This window comes from Chelonoidis abingdonii, chromosome 5 (assembly GCF_003597395.2).
Source record: "Chelonoidis abingdonii isolate Lonesome George chromosome 5, CheloAbing_2.0, whole genome shotgun sequence".
Taxonomy (NCBI): Eukaryota; Metazoa; Chordata; order Testudines; family Testudinidae; genus Chelonoidis; species Chelonoidis abingdonii.
This window is the reverse complement of record NC_133773.1, coordinates 119,207,662-119,214,200: the sequence shown is the minus strand read 5'-3', so window position 1 is coordinate 119,214,200 and position 6,539 is coordinate 119,207,662. Positions and strand designations below refer to the sequence as shown.

At 47.2% G+C, this 6,539-nt stretch overlaps 1 long non-coding RNA gene across 1 annotated transcript in view; it reads left to right on the top strand.

The window, feature by feature from the left end:
* Positions 1 to 635: 635 nt before the first annotated feature.
* Positions 636 to 6,539, top strand: part of LOC142046902 (uncharacterized) — a 57,554-nt gene continuing 51,650 nt past the window's right edge. The window contains exon 1 of the long non-coding RNA XR_012655988.1: positions 636 to 804. This is a non-coding gene — a long non-coding RNA (uncharacterized LOC142046902). The remainder of the gene's footprint in view (positions 805 to 6,539) is intronic.

The window sequence follows — 6,539 nt, the reverse complement described above, 5'->3', positions numbered from 1 at the left end:
CCCCACAACCCCTTTCACTGCATCTCTCCGTCTACATCGACACAGCTTTCCCCCCCCACCCCGTCCATCAATCCATTTCCACAGTCCTCATCTCTGCATCTCTCTCTGCCCAGCGACACCGGCCCCCTCTCCGCATCCATCCCTTCTCGCCTTTCTCTGAACGTGCCCGTCTCCAGGAGAGGTGGGTGAGAGAGCGGAGCACCACGAGATGCTGGGCATGAAGCTCTCCTCCCCTCTCCCAAACAGAGGCAGCAGAAATAATCGCTACCTAAGGGAAAGAAGAGGCTTGGACTTACCCCAACTACTCCTCTGCCTCTTCCCTTTGTATGGGGCCGGTGGGTGGGTGCACGACAGGGGATTCTCCGAGCCCCTCTGCTTCAGCTCTCGGAAATGGCGGAGCTGCTCGGACGCCTCTCCGGAGCGGCTTGGGGCGGGCGGCTAGGTGCAGGAAAAGGATCGATCGGGGGTGGGTTGCCTTGGGGTTAATTGGCTTGTGCGCGTTGCTACCAGCAGCAGCGCCTCCGCCGTGACGCATCCGCCGCGTGTCTTAGGGCAGATCCGAGCGGCAGCACAAAGGGACCCCGGGGGGCGGGGGAAGCGCACCACTAGCTCCCCTTGCGCCCGTTACTGGTGGGGTTGCAGGGCTCCCCTGCAGCAACGCTACAAAGGGGTGTGGGGGGCGCAGTTCCCCTTGCAAGGTCCTGGGGCGGCGGTGGTGGTGCGAAGGGGCTGGGTGTATTGCTCCCGCCAGGGTATCCGTGGAACGGAGCAGTGGAGGCGCATCGCTTTTCCCTCCTCCCAGAGGTCAGGAGGGGAGCGCCAGGCGGTAGAAGCAGGCTGGGCTGTGAGGGGACAATGACCTCGCCGGGCCCCTGTGAGGCAGCAGTACAAGCGGGCTGGGCAGAGCGAGGGTTGGGGGGCGTCTCTCTCCCCAGACTCCCGGTGGAGGCGCAGGTCCCTCCCTGCTCCTCTGGCAGGAGGCGCGGTGCAAAGGGGCTGGGTAGGGCTGGGGGCTTTGTTCCTGAGGCTCGAGCGCTCGTCGCTCTTTCCCGGGGGCAGTGGCGCCCAGCTGGGGCCGAGAAGGGGGAGTGCTGCGGTCCCGGGCCTGCGCCCTTCTGGGCTGGGGTTGGGGGGGTGAGGAACAGGGAGGGTCGCGTTGCCGCCCCATCTGTTCGTGCTGCTGACTCAGGCCCTTAGCAGGGAGTTGCCTGCCTGCCTTCTTTTCCCCAGGGCTCGCACCTGTGAGCTGCTGCCTCCATACACACCCTTGGAGCCAGGCGCTCACGCTCCTTGCCTTAGACGGGGGCTGGTGAAAGGGGGCCAAAACACTGCAATCTGTAATGAAGAAGGAAAATCAGCGCCAAATAAGCCGCCCGGTACGCCCTGCTCGCTGGTGCAGCCAATCTATCATCTTAATTGCACTGTTTTCCTGGGCCTTGGTAATTGGGAGGACGTGATCCGCTATTCAGCTTTTCTGGCGCTGCTTGCTTTGTTGCTAATGGACGATGCATAAGTATTTTAGCACCTGCACAACCTCCTCAATGTCACAGCCAAGTCAAAAAGCGAGAGGAGGCCGCAGGGAGAGGAGACAGCCCAAAGCAATGGGCTACTTTATAACGCTCAGGCTGTCTGATAAGTATGGGTAGGAGATTTTAGGATTTTTGTGCTTCCTCATTTGAACAGTTAACTTTGCTCTTAAGTATTTACCCCCAACCGACAGACAGACCTGCCGTTCAGATTAGTAAAACACAGGAAGGTCAAAATAAACAGAAAACTAACTCTTGTATTGAAGTCCATGGCACTCCAGGGCTTATACAGATCACAAAGCCCAAGCAAGAGGCCATTTTGGGTGGGGAAATGTGTTCCAGGTGCTGTCTCCTAATGTCTTCTGTAACCCCAGACAACCAGTGTGCACTGCTTGTGATCTTGCAGGTGCATCACCTTGTAGTAAGCAAATGTAGGCATCCTGAGGAATACTGATCTACATGTTATGAAGTCACTGAGGGGATGGAAAGGATAGAACAAGGTTGCTTAGCCAAGATCCAGTGACAAAAATCGAAGTACGCCCTCTAAAACAAGACACTGCTCACAACTGATCTTTATAATATGATCACGTCTCTCCTTTCTTGTGTGCTTGGTTTATGCTGTAGGTTTACGCTCATTTCATATGGTGAAGATTTCCTTTCTTACCAGAAGGGCTAGAGACTAGTTATGTGCCTAACTCCCATTGATTTCAATACCTTTTAAGAGCTGGACTTGAGTTTATTTATATTTGGGAGTCGGCCATCAGTGCACAGAAATGGGGATGATAATATCTCCCTGTATCACAGGGGTATTGTGAGGATAAATACAAGATGTTTTGAGATCTACTGATGAAAAGTGAAAACAAGAGGAGATCTTGTGGCAAATTAGAGACTAACAAACGTATTTGGGCATAAACTTCTGTGGGCTAGAACCCACTTCATCAGATACATGGAGTGGAAAATACAGTAGTAGGTATATGTACATAGTACATGAAAAGATGGGAGTTGCCTTACCAAGTGGGGGGTCAGTCTAAAAAGACAATTCAATTAACAGTAGAATACCAAGGGAGGAAAAATCACTTTTGTAGTGGTAATGAGGGTGGCCCATCTCAAACAGTTGACAACAAGGTGTGAGTAACAGTAGGGAGAAATTAGTATGGGAAAATTAGGTTTTGTAATGACCCATCCACTCCCAGTCTTTAGTCAGGCCTAATTTGATGGTGTCCAATTTGCAAATTAATTCCAGTTCTGCAGTTTCACATTGGAGTCTGTTTTTGAAGTTTTTTTATTGAAGAATGGCCACTTTTAAGTCTGTTATTGAATGACCAGGGAGACTGAAGTGCTCTCCTACTGGTTTTTGAATGTTATAATTCCTGATATCAGATTTGTGTCCATTTATTCTTTTGCATAGAGACTGTCTGGTTTGGCCAATGTACATGGCAGAGGGACACTGCTGGCACCTTGCTAGCATATATCACATTGATAGATGTGCAGGTGAACGAGCCTCTGGTGGTGTGGCTGGTGTGGTTAGGTGCTATGAAAAAAGTCTATGTGAGAGCTGGGTATCATTACCATTCAAATGCAGACAAGGAAAGCTGCTATTTGCACTGTGTGAGCTTACCAAGGGTAAGTTCAAGTGGTAAAATCTGTTATTCACCACTGGTTGCTGAGTTGAAGTTACTCCCAAATATGAATAAGACCTTAATTTTAAATGAAAGCTTATATTTTTCTTCAAGGTGTCGGCTGTATATTCACAGTGGTGGGATGCATGCTATTGCTTCCACTGTGCTGCTGAAATTCAAGCACTTCCTGGAAAGCACTACCTGTTAGGGGCATACACGCATGCTTTTGTGGCATCAATAGTTTAGAGCTGAGGTTAATAAAGAACTATATGGCCTCTACTATCCAAAATTTCTTCTTTTCCACAGCTAGCTGCCCTTGCCCAGAACAAGTTCACATTTTTAAATTTCATAAATCCCCTAATTTTTATTGTTTAGTGGCATTAGAGTTAGTAGTGTTAGGTGTGTAACAGTGCAAATTACAGTGGGATTTTTATAAATGCTCAGCCTTGACCTACCTCCCCTCTTGACTTCAGTGGGAGCATTGTTAGGCTAGTGTTGAATGCTTATGAAAATCCAACTCTTCATTTTCATTTGAGCAGGGACTCTTGGACCACTTGGCCATGGCCAAACAATCAATTTGTAATTACCTGGAGGATAATAGGGTTATAAGGAACAGCCAGCATGGATTTGTCAAGAACAAATCATGCCAGACCAGCCTCATTTTCTTCTTTGCTAGGGTTGCTGGCCTAGTAGATAGGGGCGAAGCGGTAGATCTGATATTGATTTTAGTAAGGTTTTAGAGACAGTCCCACATGAGATTTTCATAAGCAAGTGAGGGAAATGTGATCTAAAACAGTGCTTCTCAACCCTGGGGGTACACAGAGGTCTTCCAGAGGGTACATCAACTCACCTAGATATCTGCCTAGTTTTACAACAGGCTACATAAAAAGCACTAAGTCAGTACAAATGGAAATTTCATACCGAGAATGACTTGTTTATACTGTTCTATATAATATACACTGAAATGTAAGCACAATATTTATATGATAAAAATGAGAACATAAGTAATTTTTCAGTAATAGTGTGCTGTGACACCTTTGTATTTTTATGTCTGATTTTGTAAGCAAGTAATATTTAAGTGAGATGAAACTTGAGGGTATGCAAGACAAATCAGACTTCTGAAAGGGGTATAGTAGTCTGGAAAGGTTGAGAGCCACTGGTCTAAAAGAAATTAATATAAGGCGAGTGCAAAACGGGTTGAAAAACTGTTTTCAAATAGCAGTTACTAGTGGTTTGCTGTCAAACTGAGAGGGCGTATCTATTGGGCTCCTGCAGGGGTCAATCCTGGGTCCAGTACTATTCAATATTTCCATTAATGACTTGGATAATGGAGTGGAGAGTATGCTTATAAAATTTGTGGATGACATCAAGCTACGGGGAGTTGCAAGCACTTTGTAGGAAAGGATTAAAATTCAAAACATCCTTGACTAATTGGAGAATTGGTCTGAGTACAGCTAGATGAAATTCATTAAAGTGCAAAACCAGGGCTGTCCGTAGGAGAGTGCCCAGGACATAGGTGCTGAGTTTCTATCTGCCAGGGGGTGCTCTGCCCAGGTCCCACCCCCCACTCCACCCCTTCCCCAAGGCCCCACCCCTGCCTCTTCCCTTCCCTGCCCAGTTCCGCCCCCAAGCGCACTGCGCCCTCGCTCCTCCCCCACAGCGCCTCCAGACTCTGTGAAACAGCTGATTGGCGGTTGTTGCTGGGAGGCACTGATTGGTGGGGCCAACCAGCAGGAAGGAGGCACAGGAGGGGAGGAGGAGGTTGGTAAAGGGGCTCCTTGCCCCCCTGGCCACCCGCCTCAGCTCCCTGCCCGCCTCCTCATGAAGCACAGGGCCTGGGGCGGTCGCCCCAATTTGCCATATCCTAGGGATGACTCTGTGCAAAATCCTTCACTTAGGAAGGAAAAATCAAATGCACAACTACAAAATGGGGAATAACTGGCTAGGTGGCAGTACTGCTGAAAAGGATCTGGGGTTTATAGTGGATCACAAACTGAAAAAGAGTCAAAGATGTGACACAGCTGCAAAAAAGGCTAATATTCTGGGGTATATTAACAGGAATGTCATATGTAAGACACAGGAAGTAATTGTCCTGCTGTAGTCGGCACTGGTGAGGCCTCAGCTGGTATACTGTGTCCAGTTCAGGGCACCACACCTTGGGAAAAATGTCGATAAACTGGAGAGAGTCCAGAAATGAGCAACAAAAATTATAAAAGGTTTAGAAAACCTGACCTATGAGGAAAGGTTAAAAACAAACAACCCCGTAGGCATGTTTAGTCTTGAGAAAAGAAGACTGAGAAGAGACCTAATCGCAGTCTTCAAATATGTTAAGGGCTGCTGTAAGGAGGGCTGCGATCAATTGTTCTCCATGTCCACTGAAGGTCAGACAAGTAGTAATGGGCTTAGTCTTCAGCAAGGGAGATTTAGGTTAGGTTATTAAGAAAAATGTTCTAACTGTAAGGGTAGTTAAGTTCTGGAACAGGCTTCCAAGGGAGGTTGTGAAATCCCCATCATTGGAGGTTTTTAAAAACAGCTTGGACAAACACCTATCAGAGGTGATCTAGGTTTACTTGATCCTGCCACAGTGCAATGGACTGGACTTGATGACTTCTGAAGGTCCCTTCTAGCCCTAAATTTCTATGATTCTGTGTTATGCCCTTCCACATTCTTAGAGGTAGACACATGTTCACATCTCAGGATTCCCATTTCACAGATGGCTACTCCTAGTGTGGGACCTACCCTCCTTGAGCCAGCACTAATAGACAACAGAGGTTCTATGCCTTTCTCTTCTAGGAGGCCATCCTGGTCTGTGGATTCGGCGTCAGAGTAGCTGTCTGTTCTCATGAAGGAACAGCATGCTGCCTTTGGCTGCAAAGCCAAGCAAGTCAGGGATAATCCCAGTGTTGAAAAGAGCACTGGAGAGATCAGGACCATGGCTGTATTGCTAAGTCTTCAATGGGCACTGAATCTAAAGGTGAAATCCTGATTCCAAAACTTCCATTGAAATCAAAGGAGCCAGGATTTCACCCTTAATCTTTAGACTGAAAAACTGAGCAAATTTGACCTGGAAGTAATGAGAGAATATACTTGTAAGCCCACAATATCCTATTCCGAGAATCACCTTTAGAGCCATTTAAATTGATAATACAAAATATATTTTGATTCTTACTTTTGCTCTCTAAGGGCCAAGATATAATTTTTTTCTATCATCATTTACTTTTTTCTCTTTGACAAATAATTGATTTATTTTCCCTTCTGTTTCTCAGGGAATACAAACCAAATGGATTTTCCTTCATTGACTGTGTTGTTGTCATAAGCATTACTGATAATGTCAATGTCATCAGCACAATTCTAGGAAATACAGTTCATTAGTTAACCTGGTGGGTATATGGCC